Source organism: Schistocerca serialis, chromosome 1 (assembly GCF_023864345.2).
Source record: "Schistocerca serialis cubense isolate TAMUIC-IGC-003099 chromosome 1, iqSchSeri2.2, whole genome shotgun sequence".
Classification (NCBI taxonomy): domain Eukaryota; kingdom Metazoa; phylum Arthropoda; class Insecta; order Orthoptera; family Acrididae; genus Schistocerca; species Schistocerca serialis.
In genome coordinates, this window is record NC_064638.1 from 975,608,199 (window position 1) to 975,635,615 (window position 27,417).

Genomic DNA, 27,417 nt, shown 5'->3' on the forward strand with positions numbered 1-27,417 from the left:
AAACCAAGCGTCTACTATTTTGTGAACGATCTACTTTTCTATGTGATTGAGGAAAATGTCAGCTAGGAGGGCACTGACTGGGGATCCCATAGGTAGTCCATCTCTTTGAGACTAAAATTTGTTGCTGAATGTGAAGTAGTTCTTCTCTGTAATTAGCCTGAGTATGCCTGATATTTTCTGTATGGTTGTTGTTGGAATATTTCTTGTAGTTGGACGTTTCTTTTCTGTTATGTTGATTTCTTCTGCTAGAATGTGTGTGTACATGGAAATTTTATAAAATTAAATTAATGTTACTCTGTTTGAAACGTTTTCGTTTCTTATTTTTTTCTATTACGTCACTGGAGATCTTTAGACTTCTGCTTTCAATGTATTTGTATATTATCTGTAGAAGTGCTCGTGTGTGTGTGTGTGTGTGTGTGTGTGTATGGCTAAGTAGTATGTTGGAGCTTTTGTAAAGTTCATCAACAGATGTATGGGAATTCCAGATTTGTGAACTTTAGGCAATGATTTTATACTAGGGGCTTTAGGAGTTTATCTGTGTCAATCTTTTAATCTGTTTATCGGTGAAAATTTTTTCCATGTTTTGTAGAGTTTTCTGTAAGTTTCTTTGGCATCGGTTTGTTGGATCACTTGTTAATTCTATGATGTTGTTGTTTTGGATGAATTGTAATATTTTGTCAATGTATTCCTGTTCTTTCAAGACTACATTCAAATTACTCTTGTATGATTTTGTGATGATCGCATTTTTCGGCATACATTTTTTCTGTAGTTTTGTGTAATTTTTTTAGTTATCACTGTGTTCTCTTTTGTTATGGTTTTGTTCTCTTTGGTTATGTTTCTTATTTCCTCAGCAACTAGTTGTCTTGTTATATTTGAATTGAAATCAGGTGTGTTTACCTTTTCTTGTTGCTTTATGATGTGTTCGGTTTCTGTTGTGTAATTCTTTATTCTCCTGTGGGACACCTTTGTGTCTGTGTTATGTTTGGAACCCTTTTTAAGCGGGCTGTTCCCTTATTATGTCTGTTAGATTAATCACTCTTTTGTGAACGTTGTGTTTGTTGTATTGGCGTTGTGATTGATAGTTGTTTATGTGGAATATCATTTTTAAGAGCTCCTTTTGTTGTATGTTTTCTGTCAATTATGATCTGTGTATGTTGCAAAAAAAATTGCTCTGAGCACTATGGGACTCAACGTCTGAGGTCATCAGTCCACTAGAACATAGAACTACTTAAACCTAACTAACCTAAGGACATCACACACATCCATGCCCGAGGCAGGATTCGAACCTGCGACCGTAGCGGTCTCGCGGTTCCAGACTGTAGCGCTTAGAACCGCTAGACCACTCCGGCCGACTGTGTATGTTCTAGCTCTGTGCATTAATCCATCAAAAAAATGGTGGATACTCTGTGTGATTTGCTAGTTTCATACGCAGTCTGTATAGTTCAATGTTCAATGCGTTCCTTTTTTTTTTTTTTTTTAGGGAATACAGAGACCGGAATTCTTGCTTTATCCACAGGATCTCAGCCTTAAATTTTGTCTGTTGTGCTGTAAATGACATGTGGTTTACAGTCGTAATTACATAGCTGGGTACTATCTTATAGACCAAACATAGTTTGTTGAATTTTATGTTGAGTATTGTTTTTTGAAGTTTGATGGTTTTGTTCTGGAATTTGTTGAAGAGCTGCGAAGAGACTACCTGGCTTGGAGTAGAAATAATCATCCTGTGGTGTTGCAGTACAAAAAATTCGGAATTCTTCATCCAGTTTTCTCAGCAAGCATGGAAATAAGGAGAACTACAACACCGCAAGATGATTATATCAGTGTTATTATTTTTTGTATGTCGACGAGAGTGCTCTTATTCATTCATTTCCAGAGTAATACTTGTTTTACCAATATGATTTGAACTTTTGCGTGATAGTCTCTTCGTTCGAAATTGCGTAACAGATACACCTGTGTGACCGTTTTCGTCCAGAGCGCTGGACGAGTTCATTTGTTTGCTCGGAAGGGGAGACTTCTGGTCGGTTGGCGAAGCGATGGAATGACAGAACCGAGGCGCACGTCATGCAATCTTTCTCAATGTACATTACCGAAACTATACGTGAAAAATTTCGTTTTTGCGCTAGTGATAGTTTTATGTGTCAGCTTCATGATGATGTGCACATCATTTCATTAGTGGTCGTAGCTGCGTGAAATTCTAAAAAGTTTGAGTTGAAAAATAGGGATCACTATGATTTTGGGGTTGGTGCATATTATATCATATGGTGCTGCATGCGAAATTTAGCTAAGATACTGATTTTGCCATTAGACTTGAGTGGAGGTCTGTCTGTCAATAATTTCGCAAAAATTGATCTGATGTTGCACACACATTTGCGATGGCACGCAACAACGATAAAGCCGGAATGAAATATCTACAACATTGATTGTATTTCATAAGCGGTTCGAGATATCGAAATGATACGGTAGTAAGGGGTAGCAACCAAAGAGTGAAGTATTATGCCATTATGTTTTTATGCAAAACTTAATTATCAGCCTTGTTTCCTCGCCAACTTCACATTTTTTTCGATGAAACCATGTAATTTTTTAAGATACATCGATAGCTTGTGAAACGAGAAATGCTGTGGGTTTTGGAACAATGTAAGTGATTACGGTACACTTTCATTTTTGTGCTGAACACGCCTTTTTCATTAGCTATTGACCTTATTTTCCCTCAGTTCGTCACATAACAAAAGTAATAAACAATGGTTTCACAATTATTTCCCAATTGCTTCACCACAACATGTAGACCAGATCACATTGTGTAAGTTCCAATGTGTTTTGGAGTAGAACGCGATTTTATCAAGATATGATAGGTTATACTCGAAGTTCGCCATTCATGACGTTTCTCTGAAAATCGCAAATGGATACAAAGCCAGGCGAAAATAAATCAGTCCTTTTGTTAAATTTTCAGCGGAATTCCTTCTAGATAGTAAAAACAGTAATGGTAGTAAATCTTTTTTGAATTGTCACCATGCATGTGTGGGCATGGATGGGCTCAACTCAGTATATGATGTATTCACTTTCTCCTCCAGCACTCGGAATATCCCCTATGCCTGCCCACAACCCCACCACTATTACTAACCCTGTGTGTGCCGTACCATTTGCCCATTTATCGGTCACGTTGTTCTATGGGGACCCTATCGAGAAACTTTCCCAATAATTGGCTATTCGAAGAGAACTGACGTCCAGATTCATATCATCAGTGTCTCAACAAGTAAATTTTTGATCCACCAGTATGAAACACACTACAGCTACCCACAATGAAAATAGGGAAAACAGGACAATGCAACTTTCAACAAATATTCTTATATAATTGAGAATCTGAAAGATGAAATACGAGTTGTGTTAACATTCACCCTGATTATCAAATCTGACACTCTCGGTTAACCATCCAGAAAAATTTAATTCTTAAATAAAATATTCCAGTGTCTCACCGAGCAATTTTACCAGCTTTTCATACTTATTTTCTAATTTCATTTATGAGCAGTGAGCAGAACATGTTTGTTTCCATACACCAGTATTGTGTATAGTGTCTTGAGTATAGTCCCTAAAATAATACGAATGAAATGAAGGGACGTATTCATTTGGTTGTCCCGAAATGTTTCTGCAGGACTTCTGTGGAATTTGAAAAGCTGGGAAAATCTAATGGACTCAAGTTTGAGTCGATATGTTACACGTCCTTTTATTTATTATTTCCTCAGAGCGTTGCACGTTAAATCAGCTGTTGGGGGCCGAGTACTGATTACAAGTTTTATATATTAGTAATTATTCTGCTACGTAGTGAAAGATTATTCTGGACGAAAAACAACAAAAGCACGGATAAAACAACGCATTACCATCGCTGCTCACCTAGAGACTGAATGCTACCTGATGGCGTTGAGGGCTCGTGGCGCACCAAGGTATGTATCTAGCCGAAGCAGAGACAAATAGGCATTTATTCGAGTGATGATAATGGCCGCAAATGGGTAAAACCAATTACATAAGCGATTTTGACAAAGGGCTGATTGTTATGGACCATTGCCTGAGAACGGTCATCTAGGTGTATGTTGGTTGACTATTTGCGTGTTGCTGTTCTGAGCATTAAGGTTTAAAGATTGATGAGTTGGGGAGAAGATGTTGGATGTCTACATATAGGTCGGAAGTTTGGCTGCCTTGTAAAGCAGGTTCGGAGGCGAGTTGTGGCAATTGTGACGACAGAGTACAATGCTGATGGAGATATACGTGCTTCCAAGAACACCATTCAGTGCTCATCCTTGAATACGTGGATTCTTGGAAGAAGCCGCCTGTGTGATCACTTTTCGACTGAACGACACTGGCAACTGCAGTCGGATATACTGGACAGTGGATCAGTGGACAATTATCACCTGTTTGGCTGAATCACTTGTTATACCACGTCAATGGTCACATTCGGATACGCTGTCATTCATGCGGAAACCTGCTGGAAACTGGCCTCGCGCTACAAATGCAGGCCGAGGAGGGCATTAAACTGAGGCGACAAAAGCCATGGGATAGGGATATGCACATATAAAGTTGGCGGTAGTATCGCATCTACATCTACATCCAAACTCCGCAAGTAGCTCTATCGGTTCACCCGTATTCCAGTCTGATACTGTTCGTGGAAACAAAGATTGTCGATATGCCTCCGTGTGGGCTCTAATATCTCTCATTTTATCCTCATGGTCTCTTCGCGAGATATATGTAGGAGGGAGCAATATACTGCTTGACTCCTCGGTGAAGGTATGTTCTCGAAACTTCAACAAAAGCCCGTACCGAGCTACTGAGCGTCTCTCTTGCAGAGTCTTCCACTGGAGTTTATCTATCATCTCCGTAACGCTTTCGCGATTACTAAATGATCCTGTAACGAAGAGCGCTGCTCTCCGTTGGATCTTCTCCATCTCTTCTATCAACATGTATGTGATATAAAAGGGCGGTGCGTTGGAGGAGCTGTCATTTGTACTGAGGTGAGTCGTCAGAAAATGTTTCCGACGTGATTACGACCGCACGACGGGAATTAACAGACGCGGAATGTTCGCTGGAGCTACATCTGTGAAACATTCCATTTCGGAAATCGTTATAGGATCCTATATTCCGAGATTCAAAGTGTCAAGGGTGCGCCGAGAACACCAAACTTCAGGCATTACCTCTCACCATGGACAACATAGTGGCCGACGACCTTCACTTAACGACAGAGAGCGGTGCCTTTTCCGTTAAGTAGTCATTGCTAACAGACAAGCAACACTACGTCAAATAACCGCAAAAACCAGTGTGGAGCGTGCGATGAACTTAGCCGTAGGACAGTGCAGCAAAATCTGGCGTTAACCATTCTTAACAGCACCACTTCGCCTGCAGCGCCTCTCCTGGACCCGTTACCATTTCGATTCTAACCTAGACGACTGGGAAATCGTAACCAGGTCAGATGAGTCCCAATTTCACTTGGTAAACGTTGCTTTTAGGGTTCCAGTGTAGCGTAGACACCAAAAAATCGTGGTCCGAAGTTGTCAAAAAGCCACTGCGCCATCGACATCACATTCTTCACTCAAACAGAGCCTCTAAACATTGTCGCAGCAAACTAGATAGCACCACGATTCGGAATCTGTTGTAACAATGGGGAGAAACAAGATGTCTCTGCACCAGTGGTACTCAGCCTGGGCCCCACCGTCAATTAACGGACGTCCCAGCTTTAATGGTGGGCAGTACGAGGTTGAGATTTTAAAAACATTTTCATAATTCGCACTAATATTATAAACGCAAGAGTAACGCTGTGCTTCCACCACTAAGCCGCTGAGCCGATTATAATGAAATTTGATATTGAAATAGGCTACTTTAGAAAGCGGTTAGTAAAGCTCATTCATTTATTGATTTGAAGAATATAACTCAAATGTGGAAATGATTTTATTGCATGATACGTTCTATACAATACAGTTCAACGTTGTGAATGCAATGCTTTTACCATGCTTTATGCGTTTAATCCGTACTTCCATACTACAGAGTGGTACAAATAAAAGGAGTCCGGAGAACAAAGTTCCAAGGTATAGAGAAACGCAGCAGAGGAACGGAAATACAGTACTAACCTGAGTATAGCACATGTTGAGAGTCACCACCGTTCATCTCTGGGCGCTTTTTGGCACTGGTCAGCCAGATGCTGAAGGCGGATCGAGGCTGAACTGCTCGAATTGCTACAGTCCATCCGAAATGTTTTGCTGCAGTTCTTGAAGACTCTGAGGCTTGTTGCGACACACCTTAGACTTGAGGGCTCTCCGTACAAAGTAATCGCACACTGACAGATCAGTGACCTGGGCGACCAGCTAGACCCGCGACAAGACTGACGTCTGCTAACGCCGCTGTCAGGCATGAAGACTGTGTAAATGTGCTCTAAGGAATGTAGTCTAAGGTTCGGCCCGGCAGTGTGGGCAGTTGCTCCATCCACTTGGAACTAAATGTGGGTCTTTCCCTCCTCCGTTAATGCTGCCACAAATTCACGTCCATTCGTATCCACTCGTCCAAGCCACTTTTGTTTGCCCCACCCTGTAATATCACTCATAATCCCGTTGCATTTTATCCGCTGAGCGTCATACGTCACTTATAGTTTCTACGATGCACGTTAATTTATTTTAGGTGGGCGTGGTTTGGTGGATAGCGACTTCGACCCTCCGCCAAGGGGGTTTGATTGCCGACCACCTTGAATTTTTTCCACTCGCGCCTCTCTCTCTCTCTCTCTCTCTCTCTCTCTCTCTCTCTCTCTGTGTGTGTGTGTGTGTGTGTGTGTGTGTGTGTGTGTGTGTGTGTGTGTGTGTGTGTGTGTGCGTGTTTCGCCCCAATCATAACTTTACTATCATCGAAGCTCAAGTCGCCGAAATGGCGTGAAATAAATGATCTGCATCGAGCTCCTGAACTTCCTGTGCGTATTCATATTTCATTTCATTTACTGATAAACGAACACAGCCGCAGATAACGGTTAGCGTTTTCCTCAAATTCATCGTGACAATGGAAATATCATAGTCTATTATCAGTAATGAGCACGATGTATTTAGTTCAAGCTACTTGAGTGACATGAAATGGCGCTATAGTGCAACCGCTAACAAAAGAGCCTCGTGCCAGAATAGCTCGCGCATCGCCCACACCACCCAGCATTGACAGACGTGCAGAACTGGGGTAGCCACGCCGCTCCCACCCCGAACCCAGCCTACGATGCAAGAGAGGCATCCCAGGGCTATTCATGACACAGGCTCGCTCTCTCTTCTTCATCTTCTTCTTTTTCTTCTTTTTTTTTCTTTGCGGTCGCACAAGTCAGTATGCAGATTTGCGAGGGTGAACACGTGGTTACAACTTCAAACAAAATATTTTGAGACGTTTTGAGACCATGTTTCAAAAGAAGAAACGTGGCTATTTGTCAACGTATCTGAAGATGGATTTCATAGAATTTGTCTTACAAAGAATTGTCCAATAAGACAGTTGAGCCAAGTTATTGCGAGGACATCTTCCTACAAAACAACCAAATGATAAGGCCAAGCCCATATCCAAAAAGTTCAAAATATTTCGTCAGTCGTTTTATGATTTAAGGATCAACGTGCGCTGATCGAAGGTGGATCAATTGACACATATTGCATTTCAAAATTAACTGCAAAAGTGACAAAAGCTATAATATAGTAGAAACAGTAAATAGACTCTATAAAAGAATTTACCTCAACAGTAATGGCAGTAATGCGTTTGGGATTTAACCGAATTTTTAGAAACGTTACCCGTAACGACCATCTTCAACAACGTTTGTCGTTTCGTCGGATCGCGAGAGTTGGAAACGTGCAATGCAGCCAGGATCATTGTCGAATATGCTCGGTATGATAGTCCAAGTGTTATTGTGTGGGGAAGAATAATGCTGCACGGAAATACTGACACATAGATCAATGAACTCGGTACGCACCTGCCAACATTAACTATGACACTGTACTCCTTCCCCATCTGCGTCTTTTCAGGGGTGCATTCGGCTCTGCCTACATTTTTACGGATGACGATGTGCAATCTCATTGAACTGCACTGGTAGAGGAGCTCTTGGAACGAGAGATATTCGGCAAACGTACTGACCTGCCCGTTCCCACCGGCATAAATCCCATCGTGTACGTTTGGGATGCGGGTAATCCTCTGAATCTGAAAGAAAGCACAATTTCTTTCTCTGTGCGACGTTTCTTCAGAAAATATGATTTACGTCACTGTGATCGGTATGGTTATAGTAGAGGTTGAGCGAAGAGGCACTGGGCGTTGAGGGGGGGGGGGGGGGGGGCAGCACAAAGAAGAAAAAGTTGGCTTAGCAACTGATGAGATAACCTTCCACTTTTCACTGTGTAGCTCCTTTTTCGCCACAGAAAATAAATAGATTTGTATGTCAGCGAGAGACACTTAAGCTGCTTGCGGAAGAGACTTCGTTATCCGCTTACAGAGCGACGGCTGCACTTTCCTTAGTCTGTTTCGTAACTTCTCTGCTCACCTCTTTCGAACCTAAACGCTTTTCTTCTCTCTTTTTGTCCTTCTCGAACGACACAATGACCTGTACTCATGTGACCGGAAGTCCTCTTCAACCTGCGACGTACTTCACTAGTAACTTCAATCTATACATTCCTATTTTTAAATCCTTCTACCTACCTATCCGGTTACGTGATCACATATTCCACACTCCGACCCGCAGAACGTCTGATTTTATTTGCCTGATAAAATGTCCTCTTCAGTAGTCCCGGCCCAAAGATCTGAATGGGTGACTAATTTACCTCTGGAATATTTTACGCAAGAGGATCATTAAACTATGCAATAGATTTGCGTGTCGTCGGGAAAGGGGTACTGTGTAATATCTGTATTTTCCCGTTGCTTTCAGCCATTCGCTGTACGAAGACAGCAGCGATATATTAAATGACGTCACAGACCAGATAAGTTAATCATTAAGACTGTTAACCCTACTATTACTCAAAAGGCTACTGCCCCTCTTTAGGAATCATATATTTGCCAGACTTTCGATGCGGCTGCACTTCCGTTTAGGCATTCTGTATCGTTGAGGGCCGCAAGCAACCCCACTGTGGCAAGGTCCATGTTTCAATAGTATACTTAGTTTCACCCTTGCAATTGGATTGACGAAGATGTGGAAATCAGTACTAATACTTTTCCAAAACATTGACTTTGATGAGTTCTCGTCACTGAATTCATTAAAACATAATGCATGAATACGTGAACATGTCTGTGTATAATTTATAGACTGAGAAAATAAGAACATACAATAAAAGCATAGATGTCTCTTAGAAAAGGAGCCCAAGCATTCAAGATTTTAACATAGAAGCCAGTTATTACTGTTTAAATTAATGAAACTCCATCGTTAATAATGTTAGTATATTCTCTTCACTTTGGTCGTTTCTGCCACAGAAATCGTCGTACCGTTACCATCTCTCTCTCTGCATCTGTCTCACTGTTCATGGGCTGGCTGTAATTTGTCTGTGTATGTGTGTGTGTGTGCGTGTGTGTTTGAGAGAGGGAGAGAAAGAGAGAGAGAGAGAGAGAGAGAGAGAGAGAGAGAGAGAGAGAGAGAGAGAGAGACGGGGGGAGGAGAGGGAGAGGGAGGCAGCGAGGGGCAAAATTACTACATTTTCGTGCGCCACAAGGCACCTGTGGCCATGTAACAGGCTACATTAGGAACGATTTCCTCTGTATGATCGTCATCTGGTTTGAAGGGAATAAAGTTGAAACTGAATGCTCACAGAGGTACGCGGTAACAAAGAAGACTAGTGCACTCGGTGCAGCTAACAGCTGGCGTACGTACACGGCAGTTTGTCTTGTGTGATAGTTTGAGCGCAGAGGACACCCGAGCTAGCATGGAACGCGACTCCTCCACTAATTACCTTTGCCTGTCGCAGCCAGCTAATTAAGTGGACAGTCCAGCAGACTCCCTGGTGACAGATGTTCTAAGCAGCCGTGTACGTTGTGGATTACGCACCAGGTGCCAGGATGAATCTAGTTACGCCTGACGAAATTGCGGATTTGCCTCCAATGTAGAGAGACGATTCCATCATCTATCTAACGAATAACTTCAAAGCACTGTTAAGCAATAATCACCCATTCGATAAAGAATTCAAGGAACATATACAAATACGTTAAATTCTGCTATTAATTGAAATACATTGTCAACGGAAAAGTGCTCCTCGCGGAGCACAAAAAAGGCGTCTGTGTTCCTAATTAAATACTTTGAAAGAAGTAGGGAACCAGCTGAGTCAATACTCATACCACCTTCTAACCTAAAAATGTAGGTGTTAGAACGTATTCGCGCTGTTTTAACGCAGTACATTCTAAATCCTTCCACCCAAACCCTATTTGTAGCCAAGCATCTGTGTCTTACTTCCACTGTCAACATATAGGTATCTCTCCCACTCCTCCTTTTTCTCTTATTTGCTCTTTCCCCTGTCTGCCTCTCCCAGTTTCACTGTCGCTATCTTCAACCCTTTCTACAGCTCTTTCTCTGCCTGTTTCACTGTCTCTCTGTCCCATCGCCATTGACTTTGGCCAATTCTTTTTGTGTCCCATCGTGACTGTCTCCTCTTTTGTCGTGTGCAGTCTGCTGTCTTTCTCTTCAACCTCCCTTCTCTCTCGTCACACATGTCCTCGGAGAGGATTTTCTCGTGGTTTTGACCCCCAGACTGGGAAACTTTAACGCGTGATTGCGGGAACCTTGCAATTTTGTAACACGTGGGTATTTGTCGATGGGGCAAAATTGACATAATTCGACCCTTCCCATCCGTAAACCGGCGAATGGCGGACTTGTCAGCTCCTCTCTTTCGATGCCTCTGTCCGCACTTTTTTCTCTCCCTGTCACTGATATGGTCTCCTCTCTTACTTACAGAGGCTCCTTCTGCCTTTCTCTCCCATGGCCAATGTCTCCTACCTCTCGTTTCCACAGCCTCCTGAATTTGCAATACATTTCTGTGCCACTGTCTGGTGTCTCACTTACACTAACTACTTTTGTCTTTGTTTCCTATTGACATTAGCATATCTGGGCAGTAGAAAAATTCTGGAAGGAGGGGGTCCAATATATTTTTCCTATACCCACGTCTTTAAAATTTCGTTCCAGAATGCGCCTTGGGGGGGCCAAGGGTGGGAGGGGAAGGGGGCATCCGTACACCCCCACCTCGCAAATTTGTGTGTGGTGTGCACTTACCTCTCTCTTTTTCATTTCCTGTGTTTCACTCTCTTTTGCTGCAACTGCTACTATCTCCATCCACTTCTCTTTCTCTTTTACTTACACTCTCTCTCACTGACCATCACTGCCTCCTCTGTCTTTCTCTCCCACTGAGACAGTCTCCTGTGTCTCCCAATGTCACTGTATCTCTGCCAATGTCTTTCAGCACAAAAAGCGCGACTGTGTTCGCACACCAAATTTTTTTTCTGAGGAAGATGGAATGAGGACAGAGGTATCCGGTTCCCCACTTTCCTGTCAGTCTTTTAAAGAGGAATATATTCATCTTTCTTGTGCTCACCCAGGAGCATTTTTGCCGGTTCGCTTCCTTCCAATGCTGCAGCAGGGCTGTTTCTTGATAAAACTGTGTTGCATCTGCAGGTACAGAGAGATTCGTGTGACAAGACAGGTTTCTTGTGAGGTGCTTACGTCGCCGGTGGTACCATCGAATAATTTCTAGGACAAGACAGCTTGTATAGGTGTGAAGAGCCAATTATACAGAGACAGAGGGTCGTTAGGTTTTATTGATGAAAAAATGTTTACTAAAAATGTAGTCTGATGACCTCATAACCCATTTCATGGCCCCAGAACTCTTGCCATATGTTCCCTACGTTAGTTAAAACTATATTTACGATTTAGATCGGTGAGTACGTGCATATTTTGCGTGCATAAGTACGATGACTTCGAACTTCTGGATCTCGGTAACGATTATGATGTAGAAAAAGTTTCAAGGTTCTGTAAGGACATAACCTTAAGAACTTACGGAACAAATTTCTCCATCACTTGCCAAGAATAAAAGTTGCAGAAATGGCCATCCCCTCTGTAGCACCGCTACTCGACTTAGGTAAAATTAGTAAGAAGCTGCCACGGTGCGTTGTGGTACCTACTGCAGGCTGGTAAGCACAATGCGCCAAAAAAAAAAAAAAAAATTGCTCTGAGCACTATGGGACTTAACATGTATGGTCATCAGTCCCCTAGAACTTAGAACTACTTAAACCTAACTAACCTAATGACATCACACAACACCCAGTCATCACGAGGCAGAGAAAATCCCTGACCCCGCCGGGAATCGAACCCGGGAGCCCGGGCGTGGTAAACGAGAACGCTACCGCACGACCACGAGATGCGGGGACAATGCGGAAACATGCGGCTTACGGCAGCATGTGCGCCAAAGGATTGCGAGACGGGCTAGCCGTGCTCTGCGAAACTAGCACTGGGCAGCTGTAATAGCCGGAGCGGGCAGAACGGTGACAGCACACCAAGGCTATAACCAGGTTATGAGCTACGTGACCGGGAGCTGGGCAATATAGCAAATACTACCCGGAGCGGTATAAATAACTGTGAATTCTTAAATAGAGGCATTAGGAGGCCAGCAGTACTACCACGCAGATTGTGCTATGGTAGACGGTGAGACTATTGGGCGCCGCCAGCTGCAGTCCTCGGTTCAAGACTGGGACGGGACTGTTCCTTCTCGCACTAAGTCCACCGGGGGGATTTGGTTTCACACCACAGCAGACCTAATGCATACATCTGCCGTCGCCACACAATTGCCAGCAGACAGAGGGTCGTGTCCTGCGCACGGCAGTCACCCTTCAACACCGCAGAAGTCGTTGGCTATGCTTGGATCACACCACTCCACAACAGGTATTTTAGGTACAAAAAAATCACAGTTTTTCGAGTGCATCTTCATAACAGATAAAGATTTTCTAAAAAGGAAAAGTGGTGGATCTAAATGAATGTCATAAGAACAAACGGTAAGATTTTGAGCCATTTGCTGTATTTAGGTACTTAGAAAACAGCGGCGCATGGTGCAAAACTCTGCTAAAAATCGGTTTTTGGGGTTTTCTCAGGAACCACCCACGAACAATAGGCCAGCCCTAAATCATACGTAATGTAGAAGAACCAACCTATTTGCCCAATTTGCCTGTGCTGGAGGAAGTGTGTAAATTTTGACCTGTACTTAAGGATAGTTACAGTATGCCCGTGTTTCCGAGACGTATAAGAATATTCGCTAGGCCAAGGGCTATCGAAGACACTGATACCTATCTCTGAGATCAATAAAACCTGAGATATGACCCCCTGAAAAATTATATATATGCGATCGGCTTTTTGGAATAATTGGTACCGTCCACTGTTGTGCACAGATTTGTAGTAGATAACGATGGACAAGTTACATGTAAACGCGAGCCCAAATGCAAAATGGAAGCGCCACAGGACGGGACGAAATTAATCCAGAGTTATTAAAACATGGTAGGCTACTGCTGGCGCTACATTTAGTGAAAGCAGTAACTACTTGCTAGAAAGCGAAGTTTCACCACGCCGTCAAATTGAAAACAGTCTTGGTTGCGAAAATTATTTAATGTCAATAACGCGTTTCACCCTTTTTGGGGCATCATCAGTGTAAAAGTTACTGGATATGAAACCCATTCCTCATGTAGCTATATAAAATGGAAAATAGACGCAACAGTAGCTGGATACGCAATCCATCCGTGATAAAAGCACATAAAATGCAAGTTGGTCCTTGCACACACCAGCTGACACCGCCACAGTACTACAAAGTGGGGTCAAACTAAACGTAGTATCTGGTACACGCAGCACAGTGCCCTATTGGCGTGCACTCAAATACAACTACAAACTCACAAGATATCTGTGTGCTTGTCAAAAGACATTGTAGTGCGTGCGGCTCATAAGACGATTGTTTTTGTAAGTCTGGTACTATTTTTTACTACTATAGTGGTGTCACCTGGTGTGCTCAAGATTCACCTTGCACTTTATGTGATTTTATGACGGATGGATTGCATATCCAGTTACTGTTGAGTCCATTTTATATGACTGTATGACGGATAGGTTCCATATACAGCTGTCTTTACACAATATGATGATGCTTCAAAAAGATGAAATGCGTCATTGACATTAAATAATTTTCGCAACCAAGACTGTATTCATCCTGAAATAATTGGACACTACTTGCTGTGACACCCTGCCACAAAGTAATGAAATAATTTTTCAAAACCATACTCTTGAGCAACAGTTACATATAACCACTTTATAAGACAGCAATCGATCCGGCAGTGCTTCGGATTTGTTAAACATGTATGGGAATTGGGGATAGTCCTAATCTGGGGTGTCCTTGAGGGGTGTGCCAGTACGCAAATTTCGGCTCCTGATGCAACTTCGCCAACTTTGAAGGTATGAAGCTCGAAATTACAATGAATGTAATAGAATATGAATGAAGAATATGCCTTTGTTATCTTTTTCCTTTTCGTTATTTAAGGTTTTCAAGATTTTTTAAATTTTCTGTACACAGTACGATTACAAAACTCCATAATACACAGTGTTTTTCGTTTCTTATGTTCTGTGTGCTAAGAATATGAACTGGTTTTCTGAACTACCAGTTCGAGAAAGGCAACATACAATTGCTTATGAGAATAACACTCTATTGGTAAACCAGTTCCAAAGTATTTAGGTATGTGACCTTGAGTCTTCCGTATTGTTGTTACCAACAAAACCTTGATACGCTTCTAATGATGGTGTAAATGGTTTGGGATGGTAAGTATAGCGGCTATGAGAGAGACCACTCCAACTGCTAGATCTGTGAAGATAGACGAAACAGCACATTGATATGTGTACAATTTCTGATTGGAAATGTATATATGGGGAACCAGTTTATATGAAAGAAAGATTTGTCTAATTGTTTAATTGGCCTGCTATCGAAGTTAAAACTGACTACGAGAAAGTAAATGAAGACACACTTTCAGAGGACAGCATTTTTTTTCTCAGTCGGTTTTAACTGACAACCTGCACACTGTCGTTCAGAAGAAAAACAATTACGTAGCCACCGTCCGAATATTTATTAGAGCGTCGTGTAAAAATTTTGAAGCAAATCGCTCAAGATCTCCTCTAGATTTTTGCTAATTGCGTATCACGTCACATATTAGTATAGATGTTACTGTAATAAGACAAATCATAAGAAAAAGGAAGGAGTCTGTTGTGGGGAGAAAGAAAATAGTGGTTTTGCGGACTGGGAGGAAACTTTCGAGAAGTACAGTCGACATATTTTATGGAATGTTTTGGGAAGAGGATGGTAGCCCAGGTAGTTGATACGATTTTTTGACAATCTAAATAAAAAAAATGATAAACCAATATAGGGAGAAGACGGGAACCACACAAGTAATACGGGTGTGGGACAAAACTGCAGCTTATAGCTTACACCTTCTAATATTTGTACTGACGCCACTGTTAGACAGTGAAAAACAAAACGTGAAATGTATGCGCAGTTGCTAACTCGGACAACTGTCAACTGCATAATGAAATGACGACAGTTAAAATTTTTGCCGGACCTCGACTCGGACCCGAATTCTCCATTTCACGTGAGCAATAGCCTTAACCACATTTGTTTTCCTTTCGTCATTGTTCTCGTCATTTAGTCTGAGAGGACATCGCATGAAACCCTTTCAAGTTCATCTTTCAATATTTCACGCACTTTTTTAACTACAGAGAGCTGCCAGCCCTGTGAACGAACACACTGGACTATAAGATATCGCAGTGCCGGTGTTGTTATGAAGTACGATGCGAAGTTCTTTCGGACATACCGGGTGATGAAAAAGTCAGTACAAATTTGAAAACTGAATAAATCACGGAATAATGTAGATAGAGAGGTACAAATTGACACACATGCTTGGAATGACAGGGGTTTTTATTAGAACCAAAGAAATACATCAGTTCAAAAAATGTCCGATAGATGGCGCTTCATCTGATTGGAATAGCAATGATTAGCATAACAAAGTAAGACAAAGCAAAGATGATGTTCTTTACAGGAAATGGTCAATATGTCCACCATCATTCCTCAATGATAGCTGTAGTCCAGGAATAATGTTGTGAACAGCACTGTAAAGCATGTCCTGAGCTATGGTGAGGCATTGGCGTCGGATGTTGTCTTTCAGCATCCCTAGAGATGTCGGTCAATCACGATACACTTCCGACTTCAGGTAATCACAAAGCCAGTAATCGCACGGACTGAGGTCTGAGGACCTGCGAGGCCATGCATGATGATAGTGGTGGCTGAGCACACGATCATCACCAAACGAAGCGCACAAGTCACTCGTCTAGCAATATGCGGTGGAGCACCATCCTACATAAACATCGTACGTTCCAACAGGTGTTTATCAGCCAGGCTGAGGATGATGCGATTCTGTAACATATCGGCGTACCTCTCACACGACACGGTAGCAGTTACAGAGCCAGAATCACGCATTTCCTCGAAGAAAAAAGGCCCGATAACGGTAGATGTGGTAAATCCAACCCATACCGTGACTTTCTCGTCGTGCAACGGAGTTTTCACGACAGTTCTAGGATTTTAGGTAGCCCAAATTCTGCAGTTTTGGGCGTTGACAGACCCTCTGAGCGTGAAATGAGCTTCGTCGGTCCACATCACGTTACTCAACCAATCGTCATCTTCCGCCATCTTTTGAAACGCCCACACGGCAAATGCCCTCCGCTTCACTAAATCGCCAGGCAACAGTTGATGATGCCACTGTATTTTGTACGGATAGCATCGGAGGGTACGCCTAAGTGTCAACTAAACAGTAGTGTATGGAATGCCGGTGCGACGTGCGACTGCACGAGCGCTGACTTCCCCGTGCATAGACGAACCCGCTACAGTCTCCATTTCATCCTGAACTGTCTCAGCAGCATTACGCCTTGTACTCGGTCGGCCACTATGGGGTGTATCGTCTAAACAACCCGTGGCTTCGAACTTCGAAATCATTCTCGCCACAGCTGCATTTGTCAACGGACCTTTACCCGTTCGAATCCCCTTCCTATGGCGATAGGATCGTAACGCTGAACTAGCACATTCCCCATTCTGATAATACAGCTTCACTAAAAGTGAATTTTGGGTAACGTCAACATGCTGCGACTGCTGGCGCATCTGATTCTCTCTCTCTTTACAGCTCCTTTTATACACGATTACCATGCGCAGTCACTGACGTTTTGCTGTCCAGCGCCATCTGTCGGACGGTGTGAACTTTTTGTTTGTTTTTGGTTCTAATAAAACCCCATCTCATTCCAAGCATGTGTGTCAGTTTTCACCTCCCTATCTACATTATTCCGTGGTTGATTAAGTTTTCAAATTTATACTGACTTTCTGATCACCCTGTACATGCACGTCTGAAGGAACAGGTACTGAGGCGACCACAGTCGTCATGAAATACTGGTCCTGACTCTGGAACGGATCGCGGAAGCGGCTAAGGCGACCTCTTGCGTAAAGCGGGAAAGCGGAGTTCGAGTCCCGGACTGACAAAAATTTTCACTACCGTCATGCCATTATGCAGAACATGGAGATTTGTATTCACAACTGCAAATACAATTCATGTACTTCATGATGGCTGTAGTCACTGCAAAGACTGTTCCTTCGTATACAGGGTGGTCCATTGATCGTGACCTGGCCAGATGTCTCACGAAATAAGCGTCAAACGAAAACACTGCAAAGAACGAAACTTGTCTGGCTTGAAGGGGGAAACCAGATAGCGCTATGGTTGGCCCTCTAGATGGCGCTGACATAGGTCAAACGGATATCAGCTGCGTTTTTTTTAAAAATAGGAACCCCCATTTTTTTACATATTCGTATAGTACGTAAAGAAATATGAATGTTTTAGTTGGACCACGTTTTTCGCTTTGTGATAGATGGCGCTGTAACAGTCACAAACACATGACTCACAATTTTAGACGAACAGTTGGTAACAGGTAGGTTTTTTAAATTAAAATACAGAACGTAGGTACGTTTGAGCATTTTATTTCGGTTGTTCCAATGTGATACATATACCTTTGTGAACTTACCATTTCTGAGAACGCATTTTGTTACAGCGTGATTACCTGTAAATACCACATTAATGCAATAAATGCTCAAAATGATGTCCGTCAGCCTCAATGCATTTGGCAATACGTGTAACGACATTCCTCTCTACAGCGAGTAGTTCGCCTTTCGTAATGTTCGCACATGCATTGACAATGCGCTGGCGCATGTTGTCAGGCGTTGTCGGTGCATCACGATAGCAAAATCCTCCAACTTGCCCCACAGACAGAAATCTGGGGAGGTCAGATCCGGTGAACGTGCGGGCTATGGTATGGTGCTTCGACGACCAATCCAGCTGTCATGAAATATGCCATTCAGTACTGCTTCAACCGCACGCGAGCTATATGCCGGACATCCATCATGCTGGAAGTACATCGTCATTTTGTCATGCAGTGAAACCTCTTGTAGTAACATCGGTAGAACATTACGTAGGAAATCAGCATACATTGCACCATTGAGATTGCCATCGATAAAATGGGGACCGATTATTTTTCCTCCCGTAATGCCGTACCATTCATTAACCCGCCAAGGTGCATATTACGCCTTATAGTGCATATTATGCCAGTTTACGTTATCGCTGTTGGTGAATGATGCTTCGTCGCTAAATAGAACGCGTGCAAAAAATCTCTCATCGTCCCGTAATTTCTCTTGTGCCCAGTGGCAGAACTATACACGACGCTCACAGTCGTCGCCATGCAATTCCTGGTGCATAGAAATATGGCACGTGTGCAATCGATGTTTATGTAGCATTCTCAACACCAACGTTTTTGAGATTACCGGTTCTTGCGCAGTTTGTCTGCTACTGATGTGCGGATTAGCCTCTACAGCAGCTAAAACACCTACTTGGGCAACATCATTTTTTGCAGGTCGTGGTTGACGTTTCACATGTGGCTGAACGCTTCCTGTTTAACGTAACTATCCGGCGAACGGTCCGGACACTTGGATGATGTCGTCCGGGATACCGAGCAGCATACATAGCACACGCCCGTTGAGCATTTTGATCACAATAGCCATACATCAACACGATATCAACCTTTTCCGTAACTGGAAAACGGTCCATTTTAACGTGAGTAATGCATCACGAAGCAAACACCGTCCGCAGTGGCAGAATGTTACGTGATACCACGTACTTATACGTTTGTGACTATTACTGCGCCATGTATCTCAAAGCCAAAAAAGTGGTCCAACTAAAATATTCGTATTTCTTTACGTACTACACGGATATGTAATAAAAAATGGGAGGTCCTATTTAAAGAAACGCAGTTGATATCCGTTTGACCTATGTCAGCGCCATCTAGCGGGCCAACCATAGTGCCATCTGGTTTCCCCATTCAAGCTAAACGAGTTTCATTCTTTGTAGTTTTTTCGTTTGATGCTTATTGCTTATTTCGTGAGGTATTTGGCCCGGTCACTATCACTGGGCCACCCTGTATACAAGTATATCCGAAGCGACATTAGATCATACTTCCTAACAAGAGCCCGCATCTCGTGGTCATGCGGTAGCGTTCTCGCTTACCACGCCCGGGTTCCCGGGTTCGATTCCCGGCGGGGTCAGGGATTTTCTCTGCCTCGTGATGGCTGGGTGCTGTGTGCTGTCCTTAGGTTAGTCAGGTTTAAGTAGTTCTAAGTTCTATGGGACTGATGACCGTAGATGTTAAGTCCCATAGTGCTCAGAGCCATTTGAACCATTTGAACCTAACAAGAGAGGCATTACAATGTGGTAGTCATCAAATCAAAAACAAGGAAAACGACAGCATTCAAATAGGAATAAACAATTGTATAAACACCATGATGTTCGTTGAAGACGAAATAATTTTACAAGAGAGTGAGTAAGATCTGCAAAAGCGAAATACAAGTGGCTCAAATGGCTCTGAGCACTATGGGACTCAACTGCTGATGTCATTAGTCCCCTAGAACTTATAACTAGTTAAATCTAACTAACCTAAGGACATCACAAACATCCATGCCCGAGGCAGGATTCCAACCTGCGACCGTAGCGGTCTTGCGGTTCCAGACTGCAGCGCCTTTAACCGAACGGCCACTTCGGCCGGCAGCGAAATACATTGTCTAGACACGTAAGACTAGGATTACCATTTTAACATCTCTCACAGAACGACTCTAGTTGTGGCCTCTGATGGGAAAGATCTTGTGCGTTCCTAAATAGTGTTAAATGATCATGTTTTGAAACAAGTTTCTCACTTTAGTTTCTTACGTTAGGGCATGAACTACCAACCTGATGACATATAGAATAAATTAAGTAAATATCAGTGATGTACAGTACATCACAAAGAACGCTAGTCAACAATGTTCGGAAAGAAACATAAAATAAAATTAAGACGCACAGCTCAGCGTACTGTGCTACAAGATAGCAAGAAGAAACGCGTTTATAGGCCACCAATATGAAATTTATGAGACGCGAGTAAGATGGTGCTTTGAGGGATAAGTAAGAAATGAAGACGTCAGAGGGTAGTGGGGAATTTATTCCGAGGAATGAAATGTCTACAACATATCGACAGGGTGCCAGAAAGAAGAGTAACAAGACAGGAATTGAACTACATACTACAGGGAAAATTAGAGCCCGGAAGACCACGGAAGAGGGGCCTACTCCATGAAGGGGAGACAATGTAGTGGGTATCTTAACTGTATCTCATAATGACTCTTTTTGCATATAATGCAACATGTTAATTGACTCTGTATCCACTATAATAAAACACGTAAATCAATATGAAACTTGGCCTATCAGCTAACGATTTAGCAATGCACGATAAATTTACTGAAGTGTCTTCGTCAAGCGAAAGCAGTTTCGTTACTGTCCAGAAACACATCAACGGTTCTCCAGTGCACTATTTCTCCATAATAATTTCTAAAGAAACGCGTTTATCCTGTGAGCTTTAGAGCTTACTGCTACAACTATCATTCGGCCCCAATTGACGTCATCATGTCGCTTTACACGTCGTTTTATTGATACCACCTTTACACACATTATCATTTGAGCTAGAGACACCTATCTCGAAGAGAGTAGAACAAATTTTCGCCATAGCACAGGGAGGATGTATTGCGTCGTGGACTTTACATGACCTTTGTATAGTTGAGGACTCATTCTGCTTCATGAGTGCTTGTATTTTCACGTTATTCGATGAGAGCATCAGTGAATATATTACTTTTCACTATAAAGTTCATTTTAGTCAATGCTCTCGTAAATTCCACAGTGGCTGTACAGTTTCTGCCTGTGTAGTCCTTATCAATAGCTCATAGTCCAAATATTTCTAGGCAGCCGGCTGCTCAGTCACTATAACAAAATCAGACTTGTGTGCAGTGGGTCAAAGGTGCATTTGTAACACTAGAAACCTGATGCTGGTGAAGTGTTTATACACATATATCTGTTACCACGCAGCTGGGGACCATTGGAAGATAATATTCTCTTCTTGAAGGAGTGGGTCGCTCTACCATGTACTGCAGACAAATGGTTCCCAACAGCTGGATAATTACCACACTAAGGGACATTGAAATTTTGTAAATGGTAAAAGCAAAAATGTTTTGATTATGGCTGAGTCATGACTGGATCACTCAAAAAATTATAATGTATATTAACACAATTTGATTAGACTTGTTTATTAATCAGATCATCCTCACAAACATCACTGGCTGATGGTCTCACCTTTGCATTATGTTCTTCAACAATGTTGGTGTCTGATGCCTCTCCCTATTTTCTAATTCCATCAGCGCACTTTCTTCTCAATCTTTTCCCTTATATTTAGGTGTGTGAAGAACTTCATCGGTTCAGCTACATCTGTTCGCTTGGGTACTTCTTCCAACTTCTTGGTGGTCTCTTTAAAGCCGTAATTACGGCCTCAATTCTCGTCTACCCATGATGGCTTTTCTTTCCTGGTAATCAACATAAACCTATCCATTGCTCGCTCACCACCTCTCAGTTTTTTAATTCTTTACGCATATAAAGTCCTTGTCCCACTATATACTGGTAATACACACTGACAGTAAACTTCCAATATGAAAAACATTAGAAGGTTATGGTAGGAAAAGTTAATGGTTTATCAAAATACTCGAGACAGTTTTTATTTATTTTGTTTATCTCCTTGTGGTAAACATCCGCACATGTCATCAGGAAAGCAAATATTTTCCCGATTTAGAAAATCGACAAGTACCGGGTGATCAAAAAGTCAGTATCAATTTGAAATCTTATTAAACCACCGAATAATGTAGATAGAGAGGTAAAAATTGAAACACATGCTTAGAATGACATGGAGTTTTATTAGAACCAAAAAAAAAAAACACCCCTTATTGCTAGACGCGTGAATGATCTCTTGCGCGCGTCGTTTGGTGATGATCGTGTGCTCAGCCGCCACTTTCGTCATGCTTGGCCCCCCAGGTCCGCAGACCTCAGTCCGTGCGATTATTGGCTTGGGGGTTACCTGAAGTCGCAAGTGTATCGTGATCGACCGACATCTCTAGGGATGCTGAAAGACAACATCCGACACCAATGCCTCACCATAGCTCAGGACATGCTTTACAGTGCTGTTCACAACATTATTCCTCGACTACAGCTATTGTTGGGGAATGATGGTGGACATATTGACCATTTCCTGTAAAGAACATCATCTTTGCTTTGTCTTACTTTGTTATGCTAATTATTTCTATCCTGATCAGATGAGCGCCATCTGCCGGATATTTTTTGAACGTGTGTATTTTTTTATTTTTTTTTTGTTCTAATAAAACCCCACTTCATTCCAAGCGTGTGTGTCAATTTGTACCTCTCTATCTACACTATTCCGTGATTTATTCAGTTTTCAAATTTATACTGACTTTTTGGTCACCCGGTATATTCCTGCCCCCTATGCCTTTTTTTCAGGTAGTGAAATTGTAGCCGAAGAGCAGTTTGTCGAACTACGGCGACAACACAGTGTTTGATCACATTTTTTGAATGGTTGATAGTTAATATCCATTAAATTCTGAGAAGATTTAGTAATACCTTTTTCTCTCGCCACAACTTTCTGTTGTGAAAGAACTCGTGAATTTCCCTGCATTACATCAATGAAAGCAAATGTGAATAAATTGGTAGCATGGTTAACAATGTGCATTTGCTTTCGCCAAACTGAATGTTTAAAAGGTGACCCTACCCTCGTTATTGTTTCATGATCTGCTATGGAATAAAAAAGGCCCAGCAATAGATGATTTTATATATTTTGCTCCTTAACGTTTAGTTGGCTGCTAAGCTTTTTGGGGTTATTAGTTGGTATCTGATCTCCATCAACGATAATGGTCTCAGAAGGCTTGGGAGACATTGCTATAAACAAATGAATGCACGTTATCCATGCCGAATTAGATGGTACATTGGTTAACGGAATGGACTAGCATTCGGATAGAGCACCGCTGAGATAACATCGCGGCTTACCGACTGAGATTTTCCGTGGTGTCCCTAAATCTGTTGTGTATCCCTAAATTTGTGGATAGCTCCTACGAACAGGACATGGGAGTTTTTTCTTCCCCATTCTTGACCATTCCTAGCGTAGCACTCCGTTTCTAATAACCTCGTTGTTGATGGGACCCTGTCCGATCTCCTTTCCTTCACGATATTGGACCGTGCCATCCGCTATCGAAATTTGTGAGAGATGATGACAGATATATCAAGGTCGAAGATCTTGTAAAAATCTGCCGCACAATTATACCTCTACCACCTGCGGGGATGGTACTGTTGGAACGTGTGATGCATCGTTGTAAATTCCTTACGTATCCTTCCATCGTCATTCTGCAACGTTTACAGCGACTCATCAGTCCAAGCGACATGTTTCCAGGTTATGGTCGTTAAAAGACTGTTTCTCCACGTTCATACCAATCTCAGCTCTCTGTGACTTGCAATGAGCAGTTGTTCTCCTGCAGAGGTGTTGGCTTAAGTACCAAATAGCTGGTTGAGGTTGGTATAGTTCCTGTGCTATCCTTGCCTACAACATGGAAACGATTCATTCACTGCGTTGTGGCCAGTCACTACGTCATTGTAATTCGTAGTATTATCTGCTACCCCTACGTTGTCCAAGGTAGCTGACTCTTGTTGCAGCTCGGTGTACACTGTGCAGTCTTGACACGGAGGCACGAGGAAAACCCTGTGTATGTGTCCAGCCTTAGAGATGGCTGACGCATGGGGTTCCCATTTGGAAGTGGAGAATAAGTGCTGTGTTCGACTGTAACACCGATGGCCGGTACAGGGACTGGCGACATCCCATTCGCATAAAAAGCTGCAGAATACCTTCCCGAATGAATTACCATTGTACACATTATCCACGACAGCGGTTATCAGCAAATCAGTCTCTCATCAGTGCATTCATAGCTGAGGCTTTCTGAGCTTTCATACGTTTGACGTCAAAATGGCTCTGAGCACTATGGGACTTAACATCTTAGGTCATCAGTCCCCTAGAACTTAGAACTACTTAAACCTAACTAACCTAAGGACATCACACACATCCGTGCCCGAGGCAGGATTTGAACCTGCGACCGTAGCGGTCACGCGGTTCCAGACTGTAACGCCTTTAACCGCTTGGCCACACCGGCCGGCCGTTTGACGTCAACAGGCGTAATACTCTTTGTCTTTTATTATCTCGTCTCGGATATGCTTAATAAGTAACCCAGTTTGCAAAACCTGTAGGGAACTGATGAACTATAGCAAATGTGGCTGAGTTGGCTTTAATGGAAGTGAGATGTCATTTACAAATATGTGCCGTACCCTCTGTGATTTCAGATCAGGATGAAATGCAACACCATAGACCTTACATTTGCAAAAATCAAAACAACTTCAGTCATTTTCTTTTTCAAGGTAACAGCAGAAACATCCACACTTTAAAAAAGAAACACTCTTCCAATAATATTAATTGGAAACATAGTTATTCCATTTCACTTTATGGTCTACCGTCTTGTAAAGAACAGTGGAAAAGCAAGTCATGTTGTTGTTGTTGTGGTCTTCAGTCTGAATACTAGTTTTCTGCAGCTCTCCACGCTTATCTGTTCTGAACAAGAGTCTTCACATCTGCCTAAATACAGCAACGCACCCATTTAGCCTGACTCAAGCTTTGGTTTCCCTTAACAATTTTTAACCCCCAGACTTCCTTCAGCCACCAAATCGAATGTGCAGTTATGCCTCAGGATGTGTCTGTCAACCGATCCCTTCTTTTACTCAAGTTATGTCACAAATTTCTTTTTTCCCCAGTTTGATTCAATACATCCTTATTAGTTATTCGATCTACCCATCTATCTCCAGCATTGCTCTGTAGCACCACATTTCAGATGCTCTTGCTGTTATCAGAGCTATCGTTCACATTTCAGTTCGGTACAAGCCTACATTCCAGACAGAAACGTACAGAAAAAGTTTCGTAACAAGAAAATTTATTTTATTTTCTGGTGGGTGGCCCCCACAGCCACAGTAAATTTGAAAATGAGATGATTCCACCAGGCTGTGTTTGGAATTACTTTACTTTCAGTACTAGTATCATACACTATGCATTTTCAGGGGCATCTAAATAACGTACAATACACCCTAACACAGAACAATAAACACAGTAATATCATGAACGTCATGAAATGACATTGGATGTAGCGTTCAAAGAGATAATAGCTGTTTATACTAACCGATGTGGACTCATAGTTTCAGTTCGTTAAAATATTGTCTGCCACGCACATCAGTGCACAACACAGCCGTGAACGGTCATCTTCCATAATGTAAGGTGCATGACATGCGAAGTGCTTTCGAGAATGATAACATTACCCCCTTATTAAAATATAGCATCTTGCCAGAAGCACCCGAGAAACGAACTATGCGAAGTTTACTACAAATCACGCTACATGCATGTGTTGAAATGACTGTTACAGGTGCATGAATACTTGGGAAAATTTTTACTGTTAGTCGGAGAATGAACAAAAAGATATTTTAATGAACCGACAACGATGTGTTCACGTTGGTTGCTACAGGTAACTATTACGGTACAACGCTACATCCAGTGTAATTATGTAAATTTCGTGTTTTTTATCTTTTTTTTACTTTTTATTATAATGTGTTGCATCTTTTGCAGATTCACTTGACAATGGAGAGTATCTCGAACTAGTACTGCAAATAAAATAATTTCCAACGCATACCGGGGGAATCATATCATTGTTAAAATTTAAATTCATATTTGATATTAACAGAGGTCTCTTTTTCTGAAACGCTTTTCTTTCCGTCGTCCTCTCGGCTTCAGCGTTCGTCAGTTACTTGCTGCGAAACTTATCTACTGTGTTTGTGTCTCATTTCTTAATACAAATGTGCCAGCATCACCGCGTCTAAAATGAATTGTAGAGTTAGTGAAATAACTTGTTCATATAGGATTCACGTACTGACATCCAGCGCAGGCTTTAAAAGCATTTAAACTCGAGTCTGTATGTACTAATCAATATATTTCGTGTTTAACAGCAAGGACTGTTTTGTACAAAAACGTTGTAAACTGTTTTATACAATTCAGTTATTAAAATAAACAGTGAATTACTACAAGGGAGCCAAGCAGAAGAATTCGGTGTTTCTTTCTGCTTTGCTGTAATACTCACAGGCGACGTCGTTCTGAACTCTGCTTCCAGAAGATACATTATTAATCTGTCGTCTGGGTGATAGGGTTATCCCTTGCAGGCTGTCTTGCTATCGTCTCCCTCGGGAGATGCACTCCCACCAGATGGCCGTCTGAAGCGTTTGGCGGTGGCCTGGTTCCGCTGCTCCAGCGAGAGACATAATTTGATTGTCTGACCCAATTTGGCAAAGGGGCCGTGCTCAAGAAACGATGGCGCAAGGTCTGGCGCTGCTGCTGCTGCTGCTGCTGCTGTATAGAACCACTCCACTGTCAGAGGTCTGCTGGAAACATTGCGAGTTCAGACTCCATCTGTTACTGATGTCTGCTGAAATCAAGGTTGTGTCAGCGGCAAAAAGAAATTTGTAGTGTTAGTGCTCTGTAGTTACAAACCACCATACCCAACCCCTTTCTTGAAAGGTTATACACAGCACTTCAGAACAACGTAAGACTGAGCAATGTTAAATTACGGAAAAGCTTTCTTCTGGCCGGAAGGTTGGGTGGAACACTGTATTTATTCACTAGTTGTGGCCCTGTGGGAAGTGGTGTGCCCTTATCATCCTTTGACCTATGAACTGACTTAAAGGGAAAGTTTAACGTTGACGCAGAAACAGGGTTTATCTGAACATTTTTGTTATTGACACTGGCAGTGGTGAACTATTTGAGATTAATTACAAAACAGTCGAAATTGCAAGACAAATTTATTGAAATGTGACCCGTTTCGATCATCACAT